Source organism: Coturnix japonica, chromosome 13 (assembly GCF_001577835.2).
Source record: "Coturnix japonica isolate 7356 chromosome 13, Coturnix japonica 2.1, whole genome shotgun sequence".
In the NCBI taxonomy this organism is placed as follows: domain Eukaryota; kingdom Metazoa; phylum Chordata; class Aves; order Galliformes; family Phasianidae; genus Coturnix; species Coturnix japonica.
In genome coordinates this window covers 11,562,935-11,584,619 of record NC_029528.1, presented here as the reverse complement: position 1 = coordinate 11,584,619, position 21,685 = coordinate 11,562,935, and the positions used below count along the sequence as shown (strand labels likewise).

Sequence of the window (21,685 nt, the reverse complement as noted above, 5' to 3'; positions counted from 1 at the left end):
GTTGTCCTCTACCATTACACATGTGAACATAAACACATTTACAGAGGAATAATCAAGGGAATTTAAAGCCAGGATGTAAAAAAGCAGGGTATGAGAAGTTACCCACTCAAAATGTGGGCGTGAGTCTCTCAGATGTAACAATTAAATGCTAACATGGTGTAATACAATAATATGGGAGCACTGGGTTTCATTCCAGTGGCAATCCTAATTATAACACTACTTAGTACAGGAAATTGCCTGTTGAACTGCTCTACCTGAAAACCTGAAGAGAAAACAGTGAATATGTTTGCTTACATAGTGAAATACAACACAGAGCCAACTCCAAACAGCAAACCTCAGGACATCCTTCTTCCCTTTACATTTTCTCTTTCCTCCAAAGCTTCACACAGCAGAGTAACACAGTGACAGGAACCTCTTTATTGGTGGAAAGAAAGTGAGGCAAGAGCCTGGTTACAGAGGCCAGTGGCGTGTGATCAAATGGTCATAACATGATAAAGAACAGAATAAGGGGCTCTGTTCCAGAAACAGAGGAAGCAGGAACTGTCACCCCTCTGTGTAACTGCCGTCGTCAATGGCTTAAAGATGCAGGTGAACTGTGGGGCCTGGGCTTGCTGAAGCAGTTGCAAAGTGGGAGCACACCTTCCTCTCTGGATTTTTAGGAGACTTTGAAGAGAATTGAGCAAGATATTTATGAATTGAGGTGCTTTTAATTCTGTTTCTCCTAAGAAAGAGATAAATATCAATTTGATGTTCTCCAGAGACAGGGAATCAAAACAAGAACTGTGTTCCTATTAGCTCCCTAAGATTGATCTGAAGTAAACTTTTTTTTCTCTTTCTTCCCCTTCCACCCCCCCAAAGTTCTGCTTTTAACCTCTATTATAATAAATTGCTGTACCCTTCAAAGCATGCAGTTTGCTAGTTTGTTAAGTACCTGGAGACATTCAGGTTGAGCAAGGAACACTGGATACATGATTCTGGTCTCTATCCTGCCCAATTCTTTCTGTCGTTGATGCACACTTGATTACAGACTGGCAAAGATCTTGCTAGTATCCAAAAATTTAACTGCATAAACGCAGGAATCTAGGCACTAATTCACGAAAGTCCTTAACCATGTTGTTAGGTTGTTCCTCAATCACAGCCAGAGGAGAGGACAAGGAGCTCAAGTACAACAATGTGCAGATGGAGAAAATCTCTGCTGGGGGCTCAGGTTTCTCAGCTGTGTGTATACTCATGTCATTCTATTGACCATCAACATCCACAAAAAGGCAGTATGATTTACTGGAGCCGAGTTGTTTTACGAGCGTCGGTTGAGACTTGAAGTTCTTCCCAGCAGCAAACAAATGCTGAATCAGCAGCTGAGTTCTGCAGGAAGGGAGAGTGTGACATTTTTATACTGCCAACACATCTAATCAAAAGAGAACTAACTGCATTTTATATAAGAGTAAACACTATTTACTGACTGATATCATGTGACTAGACAGACCATATCTTGGTACTATAATGTCTTCCCAAAATTCCTGAGAATTTCATTCAGTGTATGTTTCTTTATAATTTCTCTTAGATTTTTTCCATATACTTTCCCTTATATTCATTCTTTTTATAAACTTTATAGCAATAATTTACTGAGATTTGATTCTGCTTTGAGAACCCCAGGCTACAGGAACACTTTATTATAGAAAGAAAACTGTTGGCACTATCTAGCATATCAAAGCTTGAAGTTTACTTCTTTGCCTTTACAGCTTTATTAGCATCTTTCTGTTGATGTTTAATTTGCCAAAGGTTAACAATGGCTAGTAATAGACCATACATATTAACCCAGATTAACCCATGGAAGACTCTCACTTGTGGTGCAACATGAGCAGAACCACCCTTCAGCATGGCAACCCAATGTACTGTGGTGATGTGGAAATTCAGGAGATCTGGGGCACTATGTAACAGCACAAGATAAGTTGTTTCAGCTCATCCAGAACTCCACACAGCAAAAAACTTCCTTAATGAACACTGGCATGAATTCATTCAGAAATGTCAAAGTGTTTCAGTGCTGTTGGTGCAAAGCTTGGTTAGAAAAGCTTTGATTTAATTTCTAGATCTGAGCCTCAAGAATAAATTCTAATCTTGGACTAAACTTCAGCTCTCAAAACTGAGCTGCTAAAAAGTGATGGAAAAGAATAATTTTTCCCTTGCTTATGAGACAGTTTAATGCCTTTCTGACTTTGTACCATGGTAAAAAAATAAGAAGGTTAAATATGAATGACTCTGCATGAATCTCTAGTGGAAACAGATCAAATAAATTACCCTTGCAAGTGGCATGGTAGCCCATATATGTCCCTTCTGCCTTACCCCTAATTAAATCTTTTACACATAAATGGGTATTTCTGTTTAATCACCTCTGTCTCCTTGCCTCTGTTCCCAACTGTCACAACTCTACTCCTTTAGCCTGCATCAGCCAAACTTAATATGTGCCATAGTTTTGTTTATGGATGTATTTTACTAATTCTTATTTATTAAAATAATTGCCTTAATTAATCCTAATTGTTCATTGTTAATCACTTAGTAATATAATTCCATTTGCTTGCACATATATATTTTTGTATTAGTCATTATAAAAGCAAGACATAAAGCAAATGGTGTAATTACTCACAAAGGACCAGGAGTTCAAACAATAAAAATCAAAGAGGAGAAAATAAAATGCTTTCAACATTCCTATATAGTAACTGGGACATCCTGTGTCACAAATTACTTTATGAGCTGTCTGGAAGTGGGATTCCTCTCTAAAACCTCAAGAAGCTTAAAAATGAAAGAAGAAACTGTCTTACAGCTGAGGTGATGTTTCCAAACTTACCTATTGCTGTTTGGCAGCAAGACCAGGAGAAGGTAAAAGGTGTCAGTACCCTATTGAACTAAGATGGACAGCCTGGAAGAGCTTCGAAGGGAATGAAATCTGAATAACAATTAACCTCAGAGAATTCTACATTTTCTTTCTATTGCCTCTTAGAAGTGAAGGGGAAAAAAGCAATCACCTACTATAGTTAGGCAAAAACTCAGGTTTTAATATTGGTGGTTACTGAATATCACAGCATGACTTGATCTGTTTTCAGTCAGCTCATGATCATACAAGTCCATGGGGGTGAGGACAAAGGGTGTCCTGCTGAGAGCAATGGTAGTGCCATTGCATAAATCGATGGTTATGTCTTCTGCAACTCTTGTTTTTCTCCAGAGCCAATCATAAAAACAGTACAGGCTCTGTTACAGAGAGAGTCTGAGCACATTTATCTCCAGGGCAGTTCTGGGCTGGCAAAGATACTCTGCCAGAAGAAAGAAGATTCCCTTAGGCAGGACTGCTCTGCTATTGCTTGTCCTCCACACACATCTATGCTCTATCTCCTATAGGAAAACCGATTTGTTTTTTTTCCAGTAGTTAGAAAGTGACTTTCACATCAGACAGAGTTCTGCTCCCCTAAAACAGTGCATAGAACAGATACTGCAATGTGAGCCCCAAAAGGAGAATAAACTGCCCAAATGCCATTCTGCTTCAGCGTCTCAAAGTGACAGAAGGACCTGGATTTCAAGGAAGCCCTTCCAGTGTCATCATTTGAAAGCCTGATCTGTGTTTATTTGTAACGTTCTGATCTTTCTATAACTTTGTGACTTATTCAGCACTTGCTGTTCCCACAGTTCTAAAGCTTGTTGACTTCATATTCTCTGGGTAAATTATTTGTGGCTTAATCTCCTGGCAAAGTCCCAGTGGTTTTAAGTAAGTTATATCAACAAAAGTTTTGTCTCCATAAGTATTTTTCCCTCTCTTCCTGACAAGCTTTAAATATCTACTGATTCAAGAACAATCTCTTTTCTATAGAAATGATGGTATAAGATAGTTTAAAGTTAATTAAGCATTTCTTAAGTCATCCTCCTTCTCCAAACACTTACTCTCTGTTGTCTGGGAAAATCTATCTCCAAGAAGTATAAGCTAATTCTCCTGAATTTCTGCTTTTCTTTTTCTTTTTCTCTTTTTCTTTTTCTTTTTCTTTTTCTTTTTCTTTTTCTTTTTCTTTTTCTTTTTCTTTTTCTTTTTCTTTTTCTTTTTCTTTTTCNTCTTTTTCTTTTTCTTTTTCTTTTTCTTTTTCTTTTTCTTTTTCTTTTTCTTTTTCTTTTTCTTTTTCTTTTTCTTTTTCTTTTTCTTTTTCTTTTTTTTTCTTTTTCTTTTTCTTTTTCTTTTTCTTTTTTTCTTTTGATTCTATTAGGTTTTCCAACAAAAACCTAATTGTTAGTGCCAATTATTAGAGGCTTCCGTGACTTGGGAATGTTACCCACTGCAAGATTTGTCCACTTCTGATACATCTACAAGCCAAGGTCACATAAAAGAAAGGCTTTATGAATGTCTTCACCTTCTCTTTCCATCACTGTTTTTTACGCACTGAACCAACCTGCATTGTCTGCTAAAACTGGTCATTGTGATAGGAGAGAACCAACATGCTTGAACATTTAACTATGAGTTGGTGAAATCCTGATGATTCCCTTTTTCAGTTACAGAATAAGGATGTCCTATTGCAAAAATGTGCCTGCACGTGAAGTGTATATGAAGTGGGGGCAACCCTGTAACATGAGTCTAGAGCTGAGAATATGTTACCTGAGGGCACACTTCTCTGGATCCATCACACATAGCAACCAGATGCATCTGGCAAGCAAGGCCTTCAGTGGTGGAGTCATGGCTGCACTCTGCAGAAGGCAGTCTGTGATTTGGCAGACAAGAATGGGGCTCAAGAGTGGAGGGGCACTTTGTCACAGCTTCACAAGAAACAACCCAAGAAGCTGCCATACAAGCATGAAATTTTAAAGCTCTAGCTTCTTCCTTGTGTCACGATGGAAAGTACATCTTTGCAACGTAACATTAAATTTGTAACCCAAATCCTGCTAAATATCACTTGAAGTGTAAGATAGGAAAGGAAATTTTTAAGGAGTGAATTAATGGCTAAATTAATGCTACAGCTCCTCCTACAAGTCCTCATTTACAAGCTCAGCAGGTTTTTCTTGTTTGTCTACACTGCCTGTCTTGGAAAGGGACCTCCTACCTCCTTCTCTGCTGCTGTTGCTATTAAGAGAGATTTTTGTAGCATACAAAAGCTCTGATTGTCCTCTCACTTATACTAATTTTGCAATTGTGTAAATCCATTGACCTGAGCAGATTTTGATTGACACTAATACATGCTGGAGGAGAATCAGGTTTTAAATACCTTTGAAGGCAGACAAGCTTGGAAAAAATAGTCTTATTTTTAAGCTCCATAATTGTGACGATGTCCTTTTGTACCATACTGTTCATCTGTTATTTGAATTACATTTGTCAAACATCCATTCAGGTCAAATATTTGTATATCCATTGTGCTTTACCTTGTAAATTTAACTTAATTTGTTTGTAGTTTTCCTTTATAAATAACCTCACTTCAAAGTTATTTTAAAGGTTTTAAAGACCACAAAGTCAAAGTGAATGTGAACGAATGGCTCAAGTTTGTAAAGTTTCCATTTCTTCCAGGATTTATCTTACCATGAAGTGAGTCATTTATATCTTATTGCATGATGTGATCATTCTGTTACCACAATGAAGCTAGACAAAAACTCTTGTAGATGATTTACACTCGTGGCTCTCCCCATAACGTAGTGTAATACACAGTAAAATGGAGAGACTTCAGTTTGGTCTCTTTTATGAAGAGTTCAGTTCAGCTGATCTGTGTAAGTAAGTATGTCTAACCAACAAGATGAATCACCATAGTGTTATAATTGCTCTTTTCTATTTGTTTCTTCTTTTATTTATGCCACTAGGTCAATTTGTTATCTTCAGCAATCGAGGGACCATTCCTTTCCGAAGTCCCTTATTTCCTACTCTATGATGGATCAGTAGGCAAAGCTAAGGGCTCAGCTGAGTTCAGCTTGAATTCCTGAAGCATCTTCCTGAAAATGATTCAATGGCTGAATTTTTGTGGACATATATATATATATATATATATATATATATGGCCACATTACTGGCTTGGCTTTGTGCAGGATTAAAGCACAAATTGCAACACTTCTTTTTACTATGTTGTGCGTGACAAGTAAGGTTTTACAAGCCTGTCCAGCACTGTGGCCTTTTGCATACTTCTGAGGCTGTGGTCTCTAAAGCAATTTGTCAAAGCCCTTGCTGTGTAAAAACTTGTTGAACATACATATATATGCACGATTTGTATGTGCAATCTGTATATTGCAGTGAGTCAGCTTGAAAACCCCAACAAAAAAGTCAGGTGTTGCACCTATGCTGTGACCTACACTTTAAAAGGAATGTCTTGGTCTTTCCAGACTGTTTAATTTTTGTTTAATCAGTATGCATTTCTGCTAAGCTCCAAAGTCAGAAGATTTCTTCTATAACACAATGTCCATTGACAATAATGGATGTTTGTTCCTTGAAAAATAATGTGGTTTGCATCTGGTGTGAAGCTATTAGTGAGTTGACTTACTGTTGTTAGAAGAGATTATGCTAAATGTAGCATAATCCCCTGGAAAAATGTACAAAAGGATCATTCAGGGCCGTTCCAGCCCTACATTAGCCCAGCTGAACATGCAAGTAACTGATATTATATGTGTCTGCAATAACTGTGCAAATTAGATGTATAATTGCATCCATAAATGGTTGGAAAATCTGGCTCTTAAATTATGCATCACAAACAATAATAACCCACTGAGATGATTGCTGTCAGTTTACCTTACATAAACTGTGTTTCTCTTTGTTCAGCGTAAGAATCAAGGGATGATTTCTAAACTCTGCAGGCAGCAATCTTCAAAACAGCAATGAACGTGTTTGACACGCTTGCTCACAAAACATGTCAGCAAACTCTGGGAGGTACAGCTGTAAGGAGCTGTGGAGCCAGAAGCAAAAAGGAGTTTAAAAGACTGTCACATTTTTGGCAGGCTGAGTCTGTCAATAACTCTAAAGAGTCCAGTTATCTTTTCTGGACCAGAAAGTCCTCGTATCACTTAGTTGTGAAAGCTGGGAGGAAGTAACAAGAGAAGAATATCTCTGTACCTTTCCTTTCTGAAGATGCTGGATTTGGGCTGAATGAACTTTTGTTGTGACAGTTAGAGCTAATCTTCTGATCTTATTTTTCCTTACACTACTTTGTATAACATTTCTGTTTCATACCGGCCTTGAAGTCATAAAAGATATTCTTATTGTATTCAAACCACAATGATAGTAATGTATTGAATCTCTGTAGCTTGAAATGGGACGTAAGATTATCATTCTCACTATTATTGTCATCTCACAATTTTCAGAATCTGCATCTGACGTAGTGAGGACTAATCCCATGGGGATTATGACTCTTAACTCTGTGCAGAGTGCCAATGAAATAAAAGCAATCAAATTTCAACTTCTTTTTAATATCGGAATAGACATAACAGTGGTTCAAGGTAGACAGCAACTAATCCAACCATTCATAGAAAAGCCACTTCAGAGGAAATCTGTGCATGACAAGAATAGATAGCTCTGACCATCAAGTGGAGTGAGAGAGGATAGGAATAACACTTAAAGTCCACATCTCAAATTACTGTGATACCCTCTATAATTTAATAATGAGAACATCACAACAGGGAGGTGTTTGAGCTCCTAATGACACTCAGTAAATGAGCTGGCTTGCAAAACAAACACACAACCTTTTGTACTTATAATGGCTTGACAACATTTTGTCTGGAGGGCTGTGAAATTTTCCTAGCTCAGCCCGTTAATCTCAAAAGCAAATGCTGCTTTTCAGTGAGAAAGCTATACAAGCTGCTCTCCCTGCTTGTGCACTGACAAAGCATGAGCCTAGAGCTGAAGTGAGTTTTGTCAAAGCAAGGAGCAAGAGTCACCCATTAGAATGCATGAAACCAAAGTACAGCTTGTTAAAAAATGGAGCACTGGTTAGGTGTGGATGCGGTGGGGAAGTTTACCCACTGAATCTTCATGGTTCTTTTGTGAATTACCATCTAATGTAAAATTCACATGTATTGTTTCAAAGCGCTGTTCCACATGCACAAATGTGCTGTAATTTTTTTTTTCCGCCGTCATTCACAGGTATCCCTGAGTCTAGCACATCTGTCAGAGAAAGGTGGAAAAAGGAGCTCCTGATCACAGTGAATGCTACTGTTCTAGATAGGCTTTAGGGATTTAAATACATACATTGTTAGATCTGGGCTCCAAGTCCAAATAATGAATCATACGTGTTAATGGGAAAGCCCATAATAGCTTTGCCCTGGGTGTGTACGGAGTGATAGAAATTCTAATGGATTTTAAAATGAAACTTGACCTACAGTCCTACTCCAATCTCAGATCTGTACAAAGGCATTAATTGGACTTATTCAACTAATTACTTGTTATTAAACTAGCACAGAGACTGTAAAGACTTGGACAAGCAATTATTTTCTATAGACGACAACCCAAGTTTTGGCAATATTATCTGAACTGGGATAAAAGTTTTTAAACCTTCAGAAGCTGAGCCTGCGGCAGCCAAGCCTGTGAAGCCAAAAGATTATGCCAATGTTCTCATAGCGTCTTACGCAGGATGAAATGATGCCAAAATGTTATGATACTGTATCACAAGGATTGCATATCTTCTTAGTATGGAACAGTGAGGTTCCAGCAGCCCATTTTAATATAAGAAGAAGCAGGCAGAGATGCCCGCAATTCATAACTCAAATTCATAAAGAGATGATAGCTGTAACACTGCAGCTCTGGAGGCAAAAGATTTAATTTGTTTGGGGAATGGAAATAGAAAATAATATTAAAAGAAAAGAAAGAAAGAGAAGAAGAGTGTTTTGAGCTTGCAACCAAAGCAGCAATTCTAATCTCTTATTTTGACATGCGCTCACTGAGGATTGCTGACAGCACTCCCAGGGATTTTAGCTTCTATACAGATAATGCTCCCGCACATCCTTGGGTGGCTGTGACTACTGAGAGAGATAAGAACCAAAACTTCATTCTTTTCTTTTTGGAAGTTAGTGATGGCCCTTTTCTTTTTTTCTCAAGGACTAGAAGAAAAAATGCTAAGCTTTCTTTTCTTTTCCTGTGAAGCAGTACTTCAAAAGAGAAGTTGTAGAAACATCAAATGTGCAAACACTGAAGAACTTGGCTGTGATAAAATCAACACTGTCATGACCGTTGTTTTTTTTTTAACGGATAAAATAATTTTCAACTGTAATCTCTGTATCTCTAAAGCAAAATCCATTGTGATTTTTTAATATATTAAAAAAAATCCTTATTTTCCCCAAACATTTTGGTGTCATTGAATCAGTATTTTTCTAGTAGAAGACTCTTCACCTGGAAATTTGCTGCAGTGAGGTGCACCCACTGCATCTGCTGGTGCTAAAAATATCTACTTTTTGAGCTCCTTCCCTCTAGGTACCCAAACGTTTCTCAGATGCACTCCCTGTGAGGTCAGAAAGTGTTGCTATTCTCATTTGGCGGCGAGGAAACTGAGTCACAAAGAGGCTGGGTGATTTTCCTAAGGGGAACAGGAAGTGCATAAAAGAGGTAGGTACCAAATTCTGGCTTCCCAAGCTCATTAACTTTTCAAGTGTAATGACTTCTTACCAAATTGACTGAAAACAATTTCTGCCTCTCTCAGCTGCGCCTTTGCTATATTTGGGGACCCATGCTGTTCTGAGCTTTGAAAAGCTTCACGGCACTCTGGTAGGATTTTTAGAACATTAAGAAATATATAAAAAGAGAGCAGTTAGAAGGTGAAAAGGTTTTTTTTCACAGTTTCTCCTTCCGTTTTTCCTTCTGGAGCCTAACAAGTTCCAAATGTTCTGGAAGGTCTATTTTTGATGAGTTTTGGATTGAAAGTGCTGTTCTTGTACACTGCTACATTAAAGTGTTTACACAGAAAACAGCCCAGTCTGGAAAAGTAACAATTTGTTCACGGGATCATATAACCTATTTGCCTAAATGGGCTCTTGGGAGGAAAAAGCAACCAAGAAAAAAAGATTTCTCTTTTCACCCATGAAATCTTCTTCATAACGTCAAATGAATTTTCTCCTGCTATTAACAGCAGCAACAATAAAGGAAAAAAACAAACCCTTTTGGTCTGTAATGCTGAGAACACCACAAACATCTCATTATGCTTGCAGGTCAGCATCTTGGGAGAAATGCTGGCAGCCCAGGGAAAGAAGGAAGAATAAAAATCCCATCAGAAAAATATTCTTTGCTCTGTATAATTCCTTCTTTGCAAGCTCCAGAATTCAGGCTTTGTAATTAAAGAGAATGAGCAGCGTGCATGCAGTGCTGTGAGTGGTTTCCCTGTTTGTGCACCCACGGTATGACACAATAAGGACAAATATCCGGAGGCAGGTTCAGAGACACTGAGTCTAGATCTTTAATTAATAGCTGGAGATCAATTGCATAATACCTGAGCAAATAGACACGTGCATTTATTATCTGCAAACAAGAACTCTGCAATTAGGGTCATAAAGAAAATGTCAGAAAACAAGAAGCAACAAATACCCATTGTGGAATTAATAAGAGCAGTAGTTCCCCTCCAGTGGTCACTGAGTAAGCAAACATTCTGGTTAAATAAACTGAAATGGAGCATATCTGGGCAACACACTTACGTGCTGGGTCAAAGCAGAGGTTAAATAAAAATTTGTTTTAAAAAGACCCAAAAGAACACAATATGACTCCTTACCCCATGTACCACATGTTGTTAAAGGAGGGAAGAGGAGCATTGGGCACATTCATGAGCGCTCTGCATGACTTTGAAGCAGAACTGTAAGGAAAGCAGGGAGCATTTGTGTTTACCCCTGTCCCCTAGCAACTTCCCTGCTCACAACTAATCTTTGGCACGGAGGATGTATCGGCTCTCAGCAGCCAAACACAACTCACTCCTGCCAGCACCATGGTGATGGGCTGACCCTTTCAGAATACATCAGCATTAGGATTTCAGAAGGGGCACATTTTCAAGGTCGATGTTTATTTCATGGAAAACTGCTACATGAGGTTTCTGAGGTGCTGATCCTTAATTGGCCATTACAATAAAAACACGGGAGTAATTTCATGTTAGACTGATGCCTCAGCATGTAATCCAAATGTAGGTCATTTCATGACCAAAGGATTTTTGCAGCTTCAAATGCATACTTGCGTATCTAGTACATAGTTAGATGCATCCAGACACTTCAGAATGATTATTATTTCTACTGTTTTATAAATGACATAAACCAATCTCTAGTAGTTTGACAGTGGTTGGGAAGGTTTACATCCTTTATTCTCACAACTCTGTGGTGAGTAATGCAGCAGGGATCTTGAGAGGCTATAGAAATGGCCCTGTGTAATCATGTGAGAAGGAACAATTACCAACTCCAGGTTTCCCCAGCAGGTAAGGGCAGAAGGTATTCACAGAGGTGAAATAAAGGGAGTTTTGTCACTGCAAAAAAAGACTAATGTAAGGACAAAGGCCTACTGAGGCTGAATGGAATCCAGCTGCACTTTGAGGTGTTAACACAAGTGACCAACCCTGAAAGCAGTCATGCTTTATGTAGATTTTTCTGCAGGTTGTACTGACAGATATTTTTGTACAGTTTTACAGACCTTTGAATCTCCTGTAACTCCTTCTGCCACATCTCCCTACATTTCCAATATACCTTACTAATCCAGTAATTAGCCATAAAAATAAATTACTTGTATAGATTATGTAACAATAACAAGGCAGCATGAGTCACTTTTCTTTGTTCTCATTCACTAGCGAGCAACAGCATGGGCTCATTAAGTAGGTACCAGAAGTTCAATATGGAGTAAATTCAGATCTCAAGGCTAGATAATTTGGTCTCCATTTGTTTGCCTTTGTTCTCTTTTGTTTCCAGATTAAAAGGGCACCATGTACTTTTAGTTTCTTCAGGTAAAAGAGGTATATGGGAGCTGCTTCTCTATTGACTGCTGATGAGCACTGGCTTAGAGCCTACACAATAGCCTCACATCCTACTTTTGCAGTTTAATTTGGATGGTCAATTTGAGTTGTCCCAGTAAAAACAGAAAATGGATGTCACTGACATGCAGGCAATGAGAAACCAAGTCACTAATCCATTGCCACAGACATCCAAAAGCCTTCACTAGCAATCAGAGATTTATGGTGGAGAAGGCACAACCTCCTGCTCCGTAACCACAAGATCAGTGAAATGACTAGTCCCAGATCCATAACAATCTAGTTAGCTTGGGTCTAATCTGTAACTTCGTAGAATGGCACAAATCCTGGATACCCATATTCTAACTCACATTCAGTCCTGTATAAATACACGTAGAAGTAGCTGTACACACACTGATATAGCTGAACCTTCTGCTGAGTGGGAGAACGATGATTTAATCCCTTGAAAGGCTTCCAAACCTTTGTGTGGGAGCAACTGACATGTTTATCGATGAATGCAAGACTGTGTGGCCTCAGGAAGACCCAGAACCTAAGGAGCTCTAATGGGGATTGATACGCTGAGCATACCCAGCAAACCTGGCTGTGATTTTACTCCAATTTATATTTGTCTACTTTCAGAGGCCGATATCTCAAGAGTCACTGAGAAGTAGAATTTTAAAGAAAGCTGCTTTCTAAATAAAAATTCTTACCAATAAGCAATTACATTCTGCTTTCATCAGCCTTATTGTCTTAAAATAAGTCAGTGTTTGTTTAAAAAAACAAACAGGGTGGTGCTACAGTTTCAACCAAAATAAGAATTTGTTTGTGTGCAGAGATAGACCAGTTAAATGATTTTCAGATTAAACATCGAGATCAACTTTAGGTAAAATTTTCAAAGGCAGCTTTGTATTCACTGAAAATTTGGTCATCAGTTCAGCATCATGGTGTAGGAAATCTCATGTAATTCATTGATGCCATGGGGTTTCTACCACTAGGGGAGTCTAATTTTCAGACTTACTTTAATAACAACTATCAAAAGCAGGTCACTTGAAAACATCATCATTTAATCATCTGGAAATTGGAGTGCCCAAAGTCATTAGTCATACAGAAAATGCTCGTGTTTCTAGCTGATTTGGACCTGAGTCTGATTATAAAGATTAGAGTTTGAATACCTAAGCTCCAAATATGAGACATTATCTGAGATCATAGAGGTGCTGTTAGCTCTGTTTTCTTTTATCTTTATTCCATCTGTAGTTCCAGCTCTGTAAAATCAGTTCTCCGAACCGCAATTACTATACATTTTATGTAAATGAAATGGCATTACAGTGCCAATTGACTCGAGTCAAACTAACTAGCAAAGAATTTAATTATATCCATTATTAAATGTTTGTGTTCCACAGATCCAACTTCTTAAAAATAACAATGATAAATGTACAGATCCCTGTAACCATCTGTTGCACTCTCTCCAAGTCTAGCAGGGGGTGGAAATCTTGCCGAATTAAAAAATATTGCTATTTAAAGTCTTCCTTGTATTCATTTCCTTAGATATTTGAACTTATCCAGTGGCAGAGCCAGCCTTATGGTTTCTGTAACTTTGCTGGCTGCTGAACTTGGAGTCATTTTAAACAATTCAGTAGATTCCGACAGAATTTATTTTTTTATGTATCCTTCAGCCACAGACTTAAGTAGATGATCTTTTTCTTCTTCATTTCTCCTTCTCTCTTTTTTTTCATCCCCCAAGTCTCAAAAAGCAGAATTGCAAGGAGTTAAGAGATGGAAGAGCTGACTTGCCAGAGTTTCTGGCTTCACTGCAGCCCAGAGTTGTTGCCTGGGTGATTGTGTTCATGGGAGGTCTTTAACTGGCAGAGCTGCCTGCTCAGTTTCACAGGCGCCACAACTACTTCATTATTTCATCAAAGTTCATTATGTTGGGGAGGGTACCACTAATAAAATTAGATTACAATGAGCCCTTAAAGACATAATTCCTAGCTTTACCTTTTGCCATATCCCTGTCTGTTGTCCTATAATGTACAAGGGAGATTCGCACCTATGATACGGACTATCCTACAGCTTAATTGAACTGAAAAACTCCTGGAGAATTTGATTCAGTTTTTCTTGTGACAGACCCTTTTGTTTTCTGTGGAGACACAATTCTGCATCTAAGAAAGAAATCAGAACAGATTAATCATGACTTTGCAGGGAGGTGAGAGCATCTGGAAGAAAAGAAATCAAGCCCAGCCTAGATCTAGAGCAACATCATTGTATATTAAATACAGGTCAATGGTATTTAATGCTTGAAGAACTTCTAGGAAGAATTCTTAACCATTCAGGGTGTAATCAATAACCATGTGGTTCTTGGTGAACCATCAAGATCTGGTGCTGAAAATTGTGGCATTTTCCTGCTTTTCTGACAGTTGATGTTAGTTCATAATACATTTGGTCTTGATGTGCAGTAATGTCAAAACAGGTAAAAGCAGACTTAGTGTGAGTTGCTGTTTTTCTGCCTTGCTATTCTGCTCACACAGATTTAAAGTAGCTGTTCCTAGCTAACCATTTTTAGTGATCTTAATCTTCTCCAAAGATGAATACTGAAATATTTCCATCCCTGTTTAGTGTACGTGAGTTACTTGTCCTGAAAACTGGTCACTAAGTAATTCAAGAAACCAGTTTTAGACAAACATAAAACAGAAAAGCAAATCTTAAAAGGTCATTGCTCTTGTAGCCTACATTTTAAAGAGAAATTAGCAGATTCTACACAAAATAACAAGAAACAGCAAACAACCTGACTGTGTTGTGGATTTGGTCTGCTGCAAGATATTGCTGCATTTGTGAAGAACAGATCTAGCAGACAAAACTGACATGCATAATGAAAGCCAAGATCCAGTGTGCACAATGGAAAATAAAGTGTACAAATAGTCCCAAGAAGGCACGTTTGTTCTGAATGCAAAAGCACATATCTTTCTCAAAATGAATGGATTAACCACAGCTATTTCTGATTTCATTCTCACTGTTTCAGCTCTGAAATTCATGTCCAGACAATGAAACCAAGAAGTGGTAGAGAGGGAGCTGCAGACTGCTACAGTCACTCTACCAACTATGGTTATTGTTCAGGTGAAAATTAAAATTGGCATGAATTCCAAAGGCAATGAATCACTGTCCTTGTGGGCTTCAGTGTCTGCTTTGAATCTTTTGTTTACTAATATTGCAAATATGTTGGTATTTTCCCCTACTCAAAGTGTTTATGACAGGAAAGCTATTAGCCCTGCAGTCTTAATGATGCTGGATGCACTTTGTTCTAAACCCAACTGTCACCCTTACTCATTTATCAGGGAGTGGAGATAGGATGAGATATAATATCACAGAGGTAAGTGGAAGACATTAAAATAGAACTGGCTTCACGCTGCCTTCTTTTACCCAAAACACACCTTTCCTAAGTTGCAGTAAGACAGAATTTTCCTGAGTATCTTACGGATACCTTTCTCACATACACCACCACCATTGTAGAATGCAGTTAGCTGAATCTCACCAGCTCTCCAAGTTACCACTCATTAGTCTTGGTTTTGAGCAGTATATTTGACATGCTGTAACAATGAGAAAGAGAGGTGAAATCTCTAGAGCTGGATCATGTGTTTTGGAGGGGTAAAGTTGGTTTCAGCACATTTTGTACCTCTTATCTTCCTTTATTTTCCTATGTACCCTGAACTCAGACAGTGAGATAATAGAGTTTATTTCCTGAGCGATGACCCTCAACATAGCTACACAACTTCAGGAGATTGAGTAGAGAAGAAGATTCATTCCACCCTCTCCCCCAGCACAAACATATACTAAATGACTGTTTGGTACTTTAAAAGCCAAGCAAAGTACTGCCTAATTTCCCAAAGTGAGTGCTGTTTTCTAAATACCTTAGCATTAACACTCAGCTTATTGCTGTATGATCATTCCTACTCTGTTCTCTCCATGTATTTATTATTTTTTTTTTTTGCACACACTATAATTATTACAGCCCAGCTTCTCCTTTTTCATTTTGATCCTTTGTAAACCCAGTCATTACACTGCCTCAGATTGGCTTCCCAAAATGTCAAGATTAAAATGGGGCATGAAAGCTTATGCAAGAGTGAGTCAGTAGAGCAATTTGAACCAATAAATATCAAAGCAGTCTGTAAGAAGTAAGCAATTCATTTGATACCACATCTTTCAACAAGTCTTTAGAGGATTTTCCTCTGCAGGGTTACACCCTGATATTTACGTCTTGATCTCTCCACTGTGCAAAAGTCGTAGTTTGCCTCATTAATGTGATGCTCTGTCAGGCAAGCATTTCTGTCTGCAAAACACATCAGATTACCCTCCAATTTTAGTGCTCAGCAGTGATTTGCAGTGCTATCTGCTATCAAAATAAATATTCTAGAACTTTGGCTTGTACCACTGCCTCTGCAATTAGCGATATTTTATTAGTTAATTAATTAGTTAATGTCAGATACAAGCCAAGAAATAAGGAATGTGCCAGTATTCATTTTTTATGTCACTGTGGGTAAATGAATTGTCAAGACAAAAACTTTGTTATAATACTGCCAGTATGACTTACTGGGTATAACAGAATACAAAAACGAGTCTATTTTCAGATATGTCCCGCTGCTACTGCTTTTTTTCCTCACTCCTTTCAGTCTGATGAGTGTAACAACTCTTGTCTTTGATTTTTTGCCATGGACTCCTGCACCATTGTCTTTTCCTCTTACGTTATACCATTTTCTTGCCAAGACTATATTTTACTTTACTCCTACCCAGGGATCATCCAATAAAAGCTAAGACCCCTTGAAGCAAAATTGCAGTACTGTAAAATTCCAGCTCTTTGGGTAACTCAAAGACTTAATTTCTCACATGGCATTTCTCTCTACAAAGGGCCTTGCTACTTAAATGCTACTCCCTTGACTCACAATGAAGAGAAGAAAAAATGTTTTAGATCCACCAATCTCTGCTTATAAATAATAGACTATGAATCCAGGAGAAGAGGTACCCCGTGCTTCATTTGCTTATACTATGTTCACTCACTTTATCTGTTTTACTGTCCTATAGGCTCTTATTGATTTTGATGGTGTTCTATCTCTATGTCTGTTCCTCTCTGAGGTTTCAAGGAGATCACATTCAGTGACCTTTCCTAGTTTCTCCCCACTAAATTTAATTAACAAAGTAAAATAGCATCAATTGTTTCCTGTTTACACTTTTTATTAATATACAAGCAAATTACCCTAGATAGATCAGCTATTTTAAAGTCAAGAATGAAAAGCGTTATCCATGAGAAAATCTATTTCCTCGAGTGGAAATGTTTGAGAACTTTTGATACAAGATTTCTTTTGCAATATGTATGCTGTGATTTATCTCACCCAACGCTATCGCACACTGCATTGAAACAGCTTTTGCACAAACATTTGTTTCAAATGAAAAACTTGCCTACTTGTTGTAGTGTTTTCTATGTCAAACCCCGAATGTTATTTAATATTATTTTTTGTCTATTTTTTTTAAACAAATAAATCTGTACTTTCTCTTCATATGTCTATTTCTGTCTTCATTTTGAGTGATTGTTGAGCACGTGAATTAATTTCAGTTAAGACTGGAAAAGTTCTGTTCTCCAACAAATACGGAGAAAACAAACAAACAAAATAGAAAAGAGTCAGAGTGAATGCATCCACATTTATTAGAACTCAAGTCACCATTCTTGGTAATTGAAGTTTCTTCCTCAGGATTGGAGAACTATTTATATTTAAAAAAGCATCCTAGCACTGTGAGGGTTTGGTAAGGGAATACCCAATATTGTGTTCAAGATTAAAGGTTGACAAAGCTTTACAACTTGCCTAGGATTGAATAACCCCTGGAAAGTGAACATATCAGGCCCTAGGAACAAGTGTCCTAAAGACACCTATGATGTGCAGCTGACTGAGTGCTGAATGATTTTTCTCTCTCTGTTTATTGTACACCTCACATCTCACCCAACAATTAACACTGGCAGCCTCAAACAGCTATTTTTGTTTTGATTCTTCATTCACCTATGATGATATCACAAAAAGCCTATACATTTCATTTTTTTCCTCTCCCACTCCCTTTTACTTTTTATTTTTTGGCTCTAGGTCTTTTAAGTACTTTTATGCACTAATACTAAACTACTAATTTTATGAGGGCTGCTCTGAAAGTAATACCTCCGAGTTTATTATGTCAGCCTATGATGTCAGAAGCTGATATTGCTGGTATGGCAGTAGAAGATGAATCTTTCTGCCATTTCTATTCCATTACATTTTGTTGCTATATGATAGATGGCAGCAGAGGAGCAGTATGACACAATGGCATCTGACATGGAAGTGCATAAGAAGCAAAGGTTTGGAACTCAATTCCTCCACACAGAAGAAATTGACATTCATCGATGCTTGCTGAACATTTATGCATTCCAAACAGTGGATGTAGCACAGTGAGGCACTGGGTGGTGTGTTACAGCGGTGGCATTAGCAATGTGAAATACAATCCATGTTCTGGATGGCCATGCACAACTGTCACACCACAAAATGAAGAGCATCTCAATAGTTGAAGCTGGGGGATGGCCACTATATTTTACAGTAAAAACAAAACAGCAAGGCAAAAAACGTGTGGAGTTGTCATTTGGTAAGAAAGCTAGAAAGCAAAAGGCTATTTTTGTTCTTTATTGAAATCTGTTTTAAAAAGTCACATGGAAAGCTAGGGGTCTCTATTCTTCATGAATGTCAAATGCACTTAAAGGCCCATGCCATGACAATGCTTTTCATTGTTACATGTTTACTGTTGAATGTTTCACATGCATGTAGGTTTGTTAATTTTCTTGTGCTTGCTAGATCTTTTTCTCTGTAAATGCAGCAGTTTTTGATGGCAGAATTAATTTTCCAAGAACTTATAAGGAAAGGAATTCATCTTATGGAACTTAAAATAAAGAAGGAATAGATGCTTCAATACATTTAATTAAGAAGGAATAGATTCTTCAATACATTTTGCCTCACTTTCCTCATCCTGAAATAGTAAATAGAATCTTACAGACATTCTCCATTAAATTAAAATTCATGGGAATCTTATACAAGGGCTATATTTGAATCCATTTTATGGGCCTCATGGTCATTTTTTTTCCCCATGTTTTTCTTAGTAACTGAAAGTTCCTTCTGTGGTAGAAGCTGCCAAAACAGCAAACATAGAGAATTCCCCAGGGAATGCCACGCAAATTCCACATCTCAGACTGGCCGCCATTTCATATTGATCTCAGTCATGATGAAGTATTAATTTGTACACTGTTGAATGACCATGTTCTTTAAAAAACATCTAATTCAAAAGATATGAAGCCTTGGCAGCTATTAAGAAAGAAGAATTCTTGCTTTGCTCTCCTGCAAAACAGCTGTTGGTACTAGCTATATTGTGGACAAGGAGAAAGATCTAAATTATTTAGCTCAGATTGCTACCGTCACAGAAAACCCCATGCTTTAATTAATCCAATGAATTTACCAATCTTTATTTTAAAGGTAGTTAAGCTTGAAGCTTTCATTTTACAAATACAATCTTCTTTTGGAATGTGACTTTGTTGACAGCTAGGCACAATCACCACTAGGTTCACTCATGGATGATTTATTACCATACTTTCTTATTGTTTTATTCCAACATTTACTCTTCCCTCTCTGTAAACTGCAATCTTTATAGGGAACAGTTACATGCTCTTCCTCACTAAATCTTGCTTGATTCACTCTGATTAAACAAGTAAAGCTCTTTGAGTCTTCTCTTACATGAAAGGCTTTTCCTTTCTCTGATTATCCCAGTAAAAGAAGAAGTCTTCTAGACAGTACAAATGTCCTATTGAGAGCAAATGATGATGACTTATGATATATTTCACATGATTTTTTTCTGAAAGTGAGCAGAGCCCAATTATAGAAATTACATGAAATTTCTATGCAATATATATATTTTTTTCATTTTATGCAAATTTAATATGAAAGCTGACCTTTTGGAGTTTAGTAGATCTGCTTCTGTGATAAAATATTTGTAATAATATTGGTATCACACTAAATTGCTGTTATGCATGGTTGACCTTTACTCCAATTTAACCCCCTCCCCCCAAGCAAATAGGAATAATAAGGAATTGATATTTTGCCAACTATATGTTATAATCTTTTGAGATAAATCTTAAGGCAGCCTTGTTGTCTCAGGCATGACAGAATCAATTGCACAATTTGTGGGTTTCTATTTAAGAACTTAAGTAGATGAATTATCATTGTCTACAAATGATTTTCTAAATCAAAACTAAGCAGTGGAAAGAATTAGTAATGATGTCTTGTTAGTAACCTGAGCTTTACAGACCTCACAGTCCTTGAAGATAGTCTGGATGTTACCTTTCTGCTCTTGTCTGATGCAATGTATTGCCAGGTAAGATCAACAATTTTGATGCACAGTGTCTCGGATTGGGACCAGCTGCTTTTGCTACGAATCAGTGGCTGAGAGAAGTGAGAACCTATTTTTGTTCACAAACTCACATTTCAGACATTTGACAGGGAAGATGTGACTTAGGAACTTGCTGCCTCTATGCCCTGTGGCTGTCAGAGCTCCTGTGTCAGGATCATCTAAGTCTCTTTCCTGATGAGTACCTCACAATAATATTTTGGATAAATGCTTAAATAGTCTTCTTGATGAGGTCCCTGACTTAGAAATAGGAGAAGTGGGCTCTTTTCTGCTATCTATTTCTTCAGCCATCTTTTCTCGGCCTATTTAATTTTTTTTTTGTTATTGTGGGGCAGTGAGGGAAACCTGTCTCTCATTATCTAGTTGTACACTGGCCACCACTGGGGCCTTGATCTCAGCTGGGGCCTCAGGCACCACAGCAGTATAAATACAAATAGCAGAGGGGAGTCCATTGGTGAATATTTTTTGTTACATATCTTGTAAGATGCTTTAAGGATTCATTTTCTAATGGCTCTATTTTACAAATTTTACACATAGATTAAATAAATATGGCAGAAGGAAACAGAATTTTTAAACTAAGCTCTTGTGGTAGGAGAAGTCAGACAAACAGCTTGATGCTACTCAGTTGTAGTACGTACCTATTCAAACATAATTAGAACAAAGCTTCTTTCTGAAATGCTTTGGTATGAACTTCTTGTTAGTAATATGACCTCAGTGTGTGCAAGAACATTAATATAAAATTATTCATCAATATATCACTCAGCAAATAACTCTTCCTCTTTGACATCCCAATTCCTAATTATCTTTTCGTCTTTCATTTTCTAATAGTAGCTAAACTCTCAGTCAATTGCCTCATAGGAAGTGTAGCAAAGAAGAAATCTGGAAGAAAACAATGCAGTTATCAACATGAGAGCCAAAAGGAAGAGTCTGAGAAAGGGCAGACAAGGGGAACATGTTCATGGTGTTTTTTCCTCTTTTTTCTTTGAAGAGGCCCTCTGTCTTCAGTTATATTAGAGTACTCCTTTTGTTTTCCATCTATACGGTAGGAAAGGTGTCAATTGTATTTATTACAATAAAAAACCCACTTCTTCCCTCTTCCCTAGAGAGTATAGAACAGCACCCTACATACCTGTTAGTCTCCCTTTCAGAACCTGTAGGATGGTTGCTCTGTTTCTATTGGTTTCTAGGCACCTTTCCACCTCAATCTGCCTTGCCAAAACCATCAGATATCTCTGTCATGTGAACTAGGCAGTGAGCCAGCAGGTCAGAGCTTACACAATTTGTGGCGCCTACTTAAAGTGTCTGAGATTCTTACCAATCAGTCTGAACCTGGGGGCAAA

The 21,685-nt window shown here is 37.7% G+C and overlaps 1 long non-coding RNA gene across 1 annotated transcript; it reads right to left on the bottom strand.

The window, feature by feature from the left end:
• Positions 1 to 397: 397 nt before the first annotated feature.
• Positions 398 to 10,809, bottom strand: LOC116654060. The gene is made up of 2 exons (XR_004308928.1): positions 10,686 to 10,809; positions 398 to 1,362 (listed from the first exon to the last, which is right to left on the bottom strand). It is a non-coding gene; the product is annotated as an uncharacterized LOC116654060 (long non-coding RNA).
• Positions 10,810 to 21,685: the final 10,876 nt, after the last annotated feature.